Source organism: Mycteria americana, unplaced genomic scaffold, assembly GCF_035582795.1.
Source record: "Mycteria americana isolate JAX WOST 10 ecotype Jacksonville Zoo and Gardens unplaced genomic scaffold, USCA_MyAme_1.0 Scaffold_48, whole genome shotgun sequence".
Taxonomy (NCBI): Eukaryota; Metazoa; Chordata; class Aves; order Ciconiiformes; family Ciconiidae; genus Mycteria; species Mycteria americana.
The window spans coordinates 1,420,602-1,432,649 of NW_027445634.1; the positions used below are offsets into that span (position 1 = coordinate 1,420,602).

The 12,048-nt window shown below is 50.4% G+C and overlaps 1 long non-coding RNA gene across 1 annotated transcript; it reads left to right on the forward strand.

The window, feature by feature from the left end:
- Window positions 1-319: 319 nt before the first annotated feature.
- Window positions 320-7,019, forward strand: LOC142403954 (uncharacterized). The gene is made up of 3 exons (XR_012773707.1): window positions 320-399; window positions 6,062-6,124; window positions 6,998-7,019. It is a non-coding gene; the product is annotated as an uncharacterized LOC142403954 (long non-coding RNA).
- The last annotated feature ends 5,029 nt before the right edge of the window (window positions 7,020-12,048 follow it).

Genomic DNA, 12,048 nt, shown 5'->3' on the forward strand with positions numbered 1-12,048 from the left:
CTCTGCACTGCCAGGCAAATTTTTCAGCTCAGGCACTTCTTTGTCTGTCTGTCCTTCCCTCCCTTCCCCTTCTGTACCTCTACTCGCTTGCCTGTCCTCGCCTCACGGCTGGCCCCAGCCCTGCCTCAGCTGGGCCACGGCTGGAGCAGAGGCTGCACCTCCCAGCACCAACATGGCCGCCCAGAGGCCCCCCCTGCCGCAGGACTACAGCTCCCGGCATGCCACGGGGCGCTCCTTCCTGCTGTCTGCCCCTGCGGGGACACCGTCCCCCGGCTGGTCCCGCCCCCACAGGCCCCGGGGCCGCCTGCCCGGGGCTGCCCTGGCCCGTGCCCGGCCCAGGCCCCTGAGCTCTGGTGGAGCAGGGAGGAGGGGGAGCAAGGGACAGGGCAGCAGAGGGAGGTAGGGCAGGGCAGTGGGGTGGCCGGAGAGGGACAGGAGATGGACAGAGGGACGGGAGCAGGACAGAGGGGCAGGGAGAGCAGGGGGGAGCTGGGCAGGGAGTGGAGAAAGGAAAAGTACTGGTGAGGAGCGGGCAGAGGGATGGTGCGGGAAACAGATGGAGGGGAAGGAGGTCGGGGGGGTCAGGAAGAAAACTCGTGCTAAGCAGCAGGACAGAGGGACAGAGAGAGAAGAAGAAGGGCAGGAAGGAGGCCAGAGGGACAGACCAACCCAGGCGGGGTGAGGGAGCGGGGCAGGGGGGCAGAGAGACAGAAAAAGCACTGGGGGAGCGGAGTGACAGAGCAATGGGACAGGGAGCAGGACAGAGGGACAGAGGGGAAAGGGTGAGAGGGAAAAGGGAGGGGAGAGAGACAGGGAGAGGCAGGGACAGAGAGTGGGAGAGCAAGAGAAGGACAGGAAGCAATGCAGAGAGACTGAGAAACAGAGGGATGTGGATTGGGACAAGAAGGCGGAGAAGGACAGAACAGCAATGGCCTCCAGGATGGAGACGGAGGAAGAGCAAAAGGGGATGGGGAGCAGGACGGAGGCCTAGAGAGAAGAGAGAAGGCACAGCCAGCTGAGCAGGGGATGAGGGGAACAGGAAAGAGGGGACAGGCTGCAGGACAGAGAGAAAAAATAAAGCCAGGAAGCAGGACACAGTGACAGGAAAAATAGAAGGAAAAGGAGCAGGAGAGAGCACTGTGGAGAAAGAAAAAACCAGCAAGGGGATATAGGAGAGACAGAGAAGAATTAGAAAATACAGACCGGGAGCTGGACAGAGAAAAAGAAAATAAAAAATAGTGATGGGCTAAAAACAGAGAAGGAGTAATTAAAAAATGGGAAGCCAGAGAGAGAGTGATGGGAAGAGACCAAACATTGCAATTATGGGCAACTGCCCACATTTCTTGAGCGCTCCCCAGGAACTGCAGTACCAGGAGCCTCGAGGAATGTGCTGCCTAAAACCCCTCTGCCCTGGGCCCAATCCTGCAGCCCAATACTGGTGACGAGCATTACCTTGCAGACTGGCTGGGACTGAGGAAAAAAAGCCCAGCTGAGGGGGGGCGGGGAATTGCCCAACTGTTTTTTTGTTTGTTTGCCTGTTGGTTTTGCTTTTAAAAAAAATACCATTTAATCTCTAAATACCACTTGCAAAGAAGAAGGAACCTGGCATACCAGCTTGGGTGCAATTAAAGCCTGAACCCGTTCAACAGCTTCACAAACAAACCATCGCTCACTCCCACAGCACACACTCCACTGCCTGCCTGCAAGTAGAGGCAGCCACACTGTTTCTTGAGCGCTCCCCAGGAATGGCACCACCAGGCAGTTCAAAAAACATGCTGCCTGCAAAAACTTGAGCACAGCTTAATTGTGGGCAATTTTTCCTCTTTTTAGGCCTGCTGGTTGAAGAGTCATCTGTCAAGAGATGCCTCAGGACCATGTCAGCACTGGTGGCGCTGTTTTTTGGATCCTGTGGCAGCAATGGGCAAAGGGGCAGGCTATGGAATCCCCGTGCCAGGTACGTGTGCAGGGTGTCAGGGTCACCCCTACATGGTTTTTCCCAGCGGAGCCCCAGCCAGTGCTGGCCCCACGCTGCAGCCTCAGGGCGGAGGCTCAAGGAGCCAGGCATTTCTGTGGGCACTGCACCCTGCCGGGCCCCACCGCTGGCTGTTGGCTGCCCTGAGCTTCTCCCCGTTGTGCCCCCAGCTCTGCTTTCTGCCAGCACCAGGGGCACAGGAGAACGTCTGGCCTGTTCCTCCTGACCCACGTCGGCAGCTCCTACGTGGTGTCCACGTCACACAGCTGATTTGGGGGCGGCAGGTCTCTCTTGTGGCACCCTGGGAATGGGGGCAAAGCAAACCAAATCCCTCCCTTCCAATCTTTGTCCCCAGGGAGACCCAGTGGAGACGTACCATGCACTGGAGAGCATCCTGCAGGGAGGTGACAGCTGTTGGCAAAGTGGTGCTGAGACCCACCTGACAGCAAAGATGCCCAGTAGCCGCAGAGGAGCCCAGGTGAAGTGGTTCTCTTGGAGGCCACCAAAGCAGCCTTCCTCTGCCCCTGTTTTTTGGTGAGATACAGAGCAGCGCAGAGGTGTTTCTCAGGCATCCAGGCCTGAGGAGGGTTTCCCAGTGCCCCCGTGAGAGATCCTGCTCCCAGGAAGCGGCTCCCCATAGAGCAAAGGCCATATCCAGCCACCCGGCACTGGGCTCAGCTGCCCCAAGGGGTCTCACAGGGAGGATGGGGTCATCTGTCTGGTGGCTCTGACACAGAAATGATGAGCTGAAGCCCCGTGGTCATGGCTGGCCAGTTACAAGGCTCTGAGTGCCTCAGGCTTCTCCCTGGGAGTGTTTAACGCAGGCACTTTTTCAGGGTGTGATGGATGATGTGAGGATAGCTGCTGGTGATGTCCTGGTGGCTCTGTCCCACTCCCACTTCAAAGTTGTGATGTCTGAGATGAGAGGCCACCTGAAGGCCCTGGCAGACATCTCCAAGGAGTTTATGTTCAGTGTTTTGATATCTTAGGGCCAGCATGTGCTAGGGTTATGGGATGCTAGGGTTATTGGATGCCAGAGTTTACATGAGTTTGGATTAAAGCATGTGATTGTTATGGACAGGATCTGGGTTTGTTGGCCCTGGGTTCCTGGGATTAGGTTATTTTTGCCTTATCTTGTATTCTGGGTGGGGTTTTTTTGGAGAGTCCTTTTTTAGTTTGTTTGCTTTCTTAGGGTTTGGGTAGTGGCCTTTGGTTTTTGTATGATGTGTCTTCTGGTTGTTTTTTTGTTGTTCTGGTAGTGTTGCATTTTCTGTCTTGTAACCAGCATTTGTGGTCTAATATGTGTGACCGGGCCAGGCAGTGTCAATTCTGTTGCGGTCCAACTCACTTCCACTGAGTCAGTAGGTAGGTGGTTAGGTGTGGAGGACTTGGAGTTTGTGGAGAATGACTGCCAGACGACTAACGGGCACTTCTGGGGTGTGTGGGGACTTCTGGCCCATAGGTAATGACTGCCGGAGGACTGAGTGTACTTCTGAATTTGTGTGGACTCCCCAAATTCATGGTCATTTCTGCTGCCTTGAGGAAGAGCCATAGGAAGACCCCAGCCACACAGAAGGACCAGGGTTTCCCCAAGGGTACATGGCTTTTTGGGTTTTGCTTTTGAGTAAGAAACCCGCAAAGAGGCTGCTATTGTTGTTTAGTGATGTTTTGTACAGTCCTGGACTGAGTATCGTGTGACTTGAAACATGGCTGAAAAAAGGGTAGAGGTTTGCCTGCCTGTTGTGAATGCTTGAGTTTCAAATGTCTGCTTGCGGTGGTGACTTCATACAGTCCTTACCTCCTATCCTGAGGCACGACATGTGCTTAGGGCGAGGTTCATGATCCACAACAGTGGATGAGAATCCATATTTCAAATAGACTTCTTGATCGTTTTGAATTTTTGGGGGCCAACTTCTTCTCAGATTGGATTCGTTCATCCTTGATTTTGCCTCTTCACATGGCTGGCGAAGAGCTCATAGGAGGAGCAGGAGAAGGGTCAACACTACCGTTTCCATGTTGGTCAGTTGTGCTGGACTTACAGGGTTATCTTCCATCTGTGGTTTCTTTGCAGGAATCTCTTTTGAAGCCATTTGTCTGTTTAGTGAGGGGTAGTGGACTCAAGGGGAGACCTTTTGTTCCTCATTAGTGCCTCAGGGATTTACCTGTCATTTTTTGTTTGTTGTGTTTGCTTTTTATTTGCCATGCTTAATTTAAAAGCTTATTGAAGCTCTTTCGATTTCCATCATTAAAGAAAGTCTGTAGGATTACTACCCAGGAGTGAGCTGTCCAGAAAGGACTCTCCTTGTACGCTGCCGTCAGCCTTCAGTCTAGAGAAATATCTGGTAGTGGTGTATTTTAATGGTGATGTACTCAAATGCATCTTAAATATACAAGCTTTGCCCTTGTGCCTGATATGCCTGGGGGATGATGCTCAGCAGCTCATCAACATTATGTTCTGCTGTGCTTTACCCATTTGAAGTAATGCATCACCAGAAATGTCTTCCTTAGTGCCTACACAGAGCAAGAACCTCCAGTAGCAAGGGCATGCTGACCCTTGGGCAGCTTCAAAGTGACAGATAAATGTCAATAAGTTAAAAAACCAGTCCCGTGGTAGCAGTGTGGACGTCAAAGTCCACCTGACTCTCCACACTGACTCAGCATGTCACAAATTTATGTGGGTAAGGATGGGTGAAGTCAGTATAAGCAGGTGTTGTAACTGGCCAGGCAGTTTATCTAAAGAAACAAAAAAAAAGTGACCTTTGCTTGGAGTTTTGTGCCTTTAGATGTCGGGGTGTATTGCCTTTTCCTTCCTTGCTCTGCGCACAGTGTAGCGAGAGGTGTTTCCATCTGGGGGAGGAAAGCCATCCAACAGCCATCATCAACCTCAGGGCTTGATGGAGGCCTAAGTGCTTGGGACAGTTTTACTTGTGTGGTGCTTCTCATTCTGCTCCCAGGTTTTCCCATTAATGCTTGCTCTTTGCTTTATTTGCCTTTACAGTGTTTTGTAAATGTTCTCCATTCATAGCCGTGAGCACTGAACTATGTGTTCCTTGCTCTGAAAACTCATCAAGAGCTTTAGAGGTTTCCTTGGGAGCAGAGAAAATGGGTCCCTTGAGAGTAGAGAAGAGAATTTCATATGATATGATAAGCTCAATGCTTCCATGATAAGCATCTTGTAAGGATAAAAGTACCTGCTTTAACTTTTTGGGGTTTCTTCAGAAATGTTTAGCAATAGCTACTTAAATGATTGATTACTTCAACAGAAGAAGAGATCACTTTGCTTTCTGTGTCTGACTAAAAGAACTAACCTGAACATACAGAAAACTGATGTGAAGAGCCATTGTTTGTCATTATTGGGTACCACGTCTGACTTGTAGAGCTTCCCTGGGCATAGGGTGGTGTTTTGTACATGGCATTGTCCAGTCCTGTTTTTGAACTGAACATGTTACTCTTTCACAACTCTTTTCGTAGTGTTTTCACTTGAACTAATGTTCACCAAAGCAGTTTGTTCTTACGTAGCTTCTAGGCAGAGGTTGAATCTTTGCTGTCAGATTTTGCCTTGGCCTCTGTACGGTGCCTAGTAACCTTTTTTTTCCTGCATGATCTTTGTGCACAGGAGTTGTCTCTTACATTGAAATGGTCATCTCTGTAGGTAATGCTACACACATTTGTACAGATGCTGGACAGGCTAAAGCTGTAATGCCAATATGGAAGGGCAGCTTGATGCTGGGATCATGCTGTAGCTCTCACAGCCCAGGAGATTTGTGTTTGTTATTGTCATGTTAGAGGAATTTCCCAGGTTTGGTATCTAGTGTGAAAGCACAGGGATCCTCCAGTGTTTGAGGTCTGGTAAAATGATGGTCCATCTGAAAGTGGCTGCTGGAGGCTGGGAGTTTCAGTCCATGCTCATTAAATTGCCTGCAGGCAATTAGTGACCTGGGGGGGAGTAATGCAGTTCAGGCTGTGTTGGATCTGTGCAAGGGTTTAGAGCAGCTGCAGAACCTGGGCATTCAAGCCTGAGGTGTAAACCCTGAGTAAGAACAGAGGAGGGGGAGAAGGTGTGTTTGGTGTGTTTTTTCCCCTCTCTAGGATGTGACATGCCTCTGTTTTGGAGAAAAGCAAGTGAAAGAGCAGAAGCTGGGACAGGACTAGGTAAGTGGGAGGAGTGGTAGAATATTATGGGCAAAAGTGGGTTTGGATTTTGATCTGCTCAGAAAGTTTCATACCAGCCTTGAAACTTGTTTATTAATGTGGGGATGATAGTGAATGAAGGGGGGGGGGGGGGGGGGAGAGACAAAGAAGTGGAGGGAGCGAGGAAGAGCTCTGAGGATTTGCTCCCAGAGCTCTCAGACCATTAATGTGTCAATCCTCTAGTGTCAGAAGGGGTGACTTGCCAGTGACACAGCTGTCACTCCTTGTCCCTGACTTTATAATTCCCTTGAAAGCCAGGGATACAGCCTTTCTCTTAAGAATATGTGTTAGAGGTACGAGTGCACAGGGGCAGCAATGTGAACAGTGGTGTCGTGGTTTAGCTTCAGACGGCAACTAAGCACCACACAGCTGCTCGCTCACCCTCCCCACCCCGGTGGGATGGGGGAGAGAATCGGAAGGGCAAAAGTAAGAAAACTTGTGGGTTGAGATAAGAACAGTTTAATAATTGAACAAAAAAATTGTAATGAAAAGGAAAACAATAAGAGACAGAGAGAGGAACAAAACCCAGGGAAAAAAACATGTAATGCAACTGCTCACCACCTGCTGACTGATGCCCAGCCAGTCCCCGAGCAGTGACTGCTGCCCCCCAGGCAACTCCCCGCAGTTTATATACTGAGCATGACGTCATACGGTATGGAATATACCTTTGGCCAGTTTGGGGCAACTATCTTGGCTGTGCCCCCTCCCAGCTGCTTGTGCACCTGGCAGAGCATGGGAAGCTGAAAAGTCCTTGACTAGTGTATACACTACTTAGCAACAACTAAAACATCAGTGTGTTATCAACTTTCTTCTCATCCTAAATCCAAAACACAGCACTGTACCAGCTACTAGGAAGAAAATTAACTCTATCCCAGCTGAAACCAGGACACTGGCCAAGTCAGCATCTTGCACGTGTTACGCAGATTGTGTTTCTTGACTGCTAGCAAGGAAAGGAGTGTGATAGTGTAGTCTAACAGTGTAGTCTAACAGGAGCTGTTGGAAGGCCAAGGCTTACGTAAAGCTGATAAGGGAGATTCAGGCTGGAAAGTGGCATGTCTAAACAAGAATTACTGTCCTTGGGAGAAAAACACATCCTGGAGAAATATGTAAGCTAATTAAGATGTTTTGGGAACCATCTGAAACAACTAGTAGAAGTGTGATAAGAGGCACTCTCATGCAAACTATCCTCATTATAATACTAAAAGTCACACCCCTCGAGCTGGAGACCCTGGCCAAAGCAGAGACCCCTCACCTTTGAGCGTGCGCAGAATATTAAAGCTCTGCATAAGACGCATCAGGGAAGATAGGCGGCAGCAGCATAGTTCTGTTTATTTCTACACGCTGTTCTGTTCTGTTCTGAGTAACGAAGGGAGACGTGCCTCGTTCTGGTTTGTGTAGAAACGCTGGGTTTTTCGGTACCGATATGGGTGCTGCTGCTTCCCAGGAGGCACCCCTTTCCTCTGCTCTAGGATGCATCCTGAAGAATTGGAATAAATTTGGAGGGTAAGCTAAAATGATATTTTAATCAATGGTGGCCACAATATCAATTGGAAGATGGTGAAAAATGGCCTGAGAATGGATCCTTGAAATACAAGACTAGATTGTAATTAATGTTGTTTTGTCAGGGAACTGAAAAACGGGATGAAATACAATATGTGGATATGTTTTTTTGATTAAGAAATGATTTGGATATGTGGAAGAAATGTGGTTTAGTGGATTCTAAACATCAGATTGGAATATATGCGTTAAAAGAGAAAAAGGAAAAATCCTGTTGTATCGAATTGAAACAATCCAGAAGGCATGTATAGTACTGTTAAAACTGTAATGATGGCTCATAATCCTAACTGGGGACATGTACAGGCTCTCCTAGAATATTTGTTTACCCCTGAGGAGAGGAGATTGATTTTAGAGAAGGCTAGAGAGGGACTGATCCAGCAACGGGGGGGTGGGGGTAGGGGGTGGTGCCTAATACCAATATGTACATCCCAAAAGCGGATCTGGAGTGGGATTCAAACACAAGTGAGGGATTACAGAGGGTAAAGGAATATCAAAAGTTAATTTTGTATGGGATTCAACATGGAGTGCCAAAGCCTAAGAATTTATCTAAACTCTATGAAGTAAGGCAGGGGGATAAGGAAACCCCATCAGCCTTCTATGAGAGACTGTGTGAAGTAGCTCGAAAATGGACAGATCTGAATCCGGAAGATGATAGCAATTCCAAGTTATTTAATATGCTGTTTATTGGTCAAACGGCAGCAGATATAAGAAAGAAATTACAAAAGTTAGAGGGTGCATGTGGAATGACAATCTCAGAGTTATTGTCAATCGCATATAAGGTGTATAAAGTTTCCCCAGCTGATCCTCTGGTTCCAGTCAAGATGGGGAACGAAATAATAGATTTTTTAATTGATAGTGGAGCCACACATTCAGTAGTAACTAGTTGTAGGGGACCCTTAAGTAGAACTAAAATAAGCATTGTTGGTGCAACAGGGAAAAAGACTTTAAGGCCATTTTTACAACCTATGGAATGTTCAATTGGAAATACTACATGAACTCATGAATTCCTTTAGATGCCAGAATGCCCCTTACCATTGCTTGGACGGGATTTACTTTGTAAACTGAATGCACAACTAACGTTTTCTGAAGACTCTGTTCAGTTGCATATTCCTCCAGAGACTGCCTGGAAAGCCCAGATATGTTTGTTAATCGAGAAAGATCCTAATGAAGAAATGAATATTCCAGAGGAAGTACTGAATGTGGTCACACCTCTGGTATGGGCATCGAAGACACCCGGACAAGCTAAGAATGCGACCCTGGGAAAGACTGAACTGAAACCAGGAGCTCAACTGGTAAGAAAGAAACAATACCCCATTAAGCTGGAGGCCTGAAAAGGATTAGAACCTATAAAAAGCTCCTTTTTAGAACATGGATTGTTACGGGAGTGTCAATCGGAATTTAATACTCCCATCCTACCTGTAAAGAAGTCCCATTCTTCTGAATATAGACTGGTACAGGACTTAGGAGAAATTAATGCAAGGACAGTAGATGCCCACCCTGTGGTTCCAAACCCGTATACCCTCCCTACTACAATCCCTAACAGTAATACTTATTTCATAGTATTAGATTTAAAGGACACCTTCTGTATAACTGAGGATGAGCAGAGCCAGACCATCTTCACATTTGAATGGGAGAATCCAACTACAGGACGAAAGACACAACTCTGCTGGACTGTCCTTCCGCAAGGATTCAAGAACAGCCCTACCTTGTTTGGTAAGGTACTAGCCAAAGAATTGGAACTATGGCAAAATGATCATGATGCTGTAACATTGTTGCAATATGTTGATGATTTGCTAATTGGTTCTGACAGTTATAAGGTATGTCTGGAGGCCATCATCAGTTTGCTTAACTTTCTGGGCTTGGCAGGGTATTGGGTTTCTAAAGAAAAAAGCTCAGATTCGGAAATAAAAGGTCCAATATATGGGGTTTGAAATCAGCAAAGGATAGAGAGAATTAAGTACTGAGAGAAAAGAGGCAGTTTGTAGAATTGCTGTACCTACATCAAAGAAGCATTTAAGAGGATTTCTGGGAGTGGCTGGGTGGTGTTGCTTATGGATTCCCAATTTTGGACTAATTGCCAAACCATTGTACGCTGCTGCGAAAGGACCTGAGGGGGTTCTTGAATGGACACCTGAATGTAGGAAGAGTTTTGACAAAATTAGAAGGAAACTCATGGAGGCTTCTGCTTTGGGACTCCTGAACTTGAAGCAACCCTTCCGATTATATGTACATGAATGCCAGCAAGTGGCATGAGGAGTTTTGACACCAGAACTGGGGAGCTGGAAAAGAGCGGTGGGATATTTTTCAAAGCAATGAGATGAGGTCAGTAAAGGCCAGCCTGCTTGTTTGAGTGCAGTAGCGGCGACTGCGACTTTGATGGAAGAGTCTCGGAAATTGATGTTAGGCCAGCCAATTACTGTATTTGTACCTCATGCTGTGTCTTCTCTCACGCCCTCCTGCATCGTGTTCTCCATGGCACGGGCTCCCGCGGGGAGGGGGGAGAGGAGGCGGTGGCCTGGCACCACATGGTCCTCCTTCATGTGCATAACACAGCATGCGAGCTGCAGCACCGCTATGCAGACACTGGGCGGCGCGCCACCACACATGCGCTGTCGAGGTGCGGCCGCATGGCTGGTTGGGGAGCTACTGCATGGGAAGCCCCCAGAAACCCCCACGGAACTGGCAACAAAACTACACCTCGTGCCGCACTGCGGGGGCCGTGGCGGCAGCAGGGACTACGCTGTGCCCCATGCCCCCAGGAGCGATGCGGCTGCCCGGCAGCCCAGTCCACAAAAACTACAGCTCCCGGCATGCATTGGCAAACACAGCATGGCTGCCCGACAGCCAAGGGCCAGAAGACTACAGGTCCCAGCATGCTCTGGGGAACCAACATGGCCGGCCAGCAGCCCCTTGCCCCAGCACTACAGCTCCCAGCACACCGCGACAGGCTGCCTTCCCTGCTGTCTGCCCCCACGGGGACACCGTTCCCCAATGCCCCCCCCCCCCCCCCCCCCCGAGCTGATGCACCTGGAATCCCTGCCCAGCCCCCCTGGCCCTGCTCCATCTCCAGGCAGCCCCCGCCACCCAGCTCCAACACGCCACAGCCCCCACACACCCCCGCCAGCCCTCGCTGCCGGTGCAGCACTCTTTCACCCCCCCCTGCTGCCACTCCATGCCTCCGACATGGACCCCACCGGCCCAGCCGCCCACCCACAGGCACCACCGCCCTCCTCGGGGCTTTCCCTGGGACCCGCTCACCTTCTCCCTCAGTGCAGCCACAGCCCAGCAATGCTCGGCAGCTGCTCTGCCCCTCCTTTCCCTCACACCAGCCCCTCCACGGCCACCCGGGCAGGGCAGCACCAGCCTTTCCACCGGCAGCCATCCCATGACAGGGACAGGCTGTCGCCATCGACCTTGCCGCCCACCCCTGGGGCTCCTCCAGCCCCAGCCCACAGCGGGAGGCCAGCAGGAACAGGGGGCCATCACCCGACCCCCTCAGTGCCTCACCTCCTCCCCTGGGCTCCCTCACAGCCCCTGGCCCGGGGCAAAGGGAGCGCAAACACAGCGGGGAGGGCAAAGGAGACAGCAAGTGTTCATTCAGTCACGCACGTAACAAGTCCCTGGAGCAAGTCTGCTCTGGGACTCGGGGGCCCTGACACTGCCCCTGCTCCTGAGGCACCTCGGCAGTTGTTCCCGCAGCCACACTCATCAGTTCGGCAGGGAACAGATGGTCGCTCAGCTGGCTCCTGGAGCGATGGGCTGCTGGGCAGAGGTGGCCCCCAAAAATGAGGAGCAGGGCGTAGGACACTAGACGAGAGGAGAAAAGTGGCAGCCGGCTGGACAGTGGGGTGTAGCGAGAAAGCATGAGGCAGGGAACAGGACAGCAAGAGAAGGACCGGGACAGGGAGCCCAATAGAGGTGGAGAAAGAAGCAGCAGTGAGAGAGGAAGAGAGGGAGCAGAAAGAGGGAGAGGGAGCGAGACAGAGATCAACAAAGAAGGACAGGGAGCAGGATGGAGATGCAGGAAAAACCTGGGATGGACAGCACGACAGAGAGGGAGGAAAGAAGAATAGGGGCAGGAAGACAGAGACAGCAAAAATACCAACAGGCCAGAGAGAGGGAGGACCTAAAAGATGGGGACAGGGTGCTGCTCAGAGCAAGATGGAGAAAGGAGGTACGGGGAGCAAAAAACTATTGCAGCAGCATGGGAAGGAGACGGGGCCAGTGGAGGGGCAGGGAGGCACCAGGACACAGAAGAGAGGTGACAGACCCCTGAGGGCCCTGGACTCACTGCAGCTCTTGCTCTCGGCGCTGCCGGGAGAATTTGC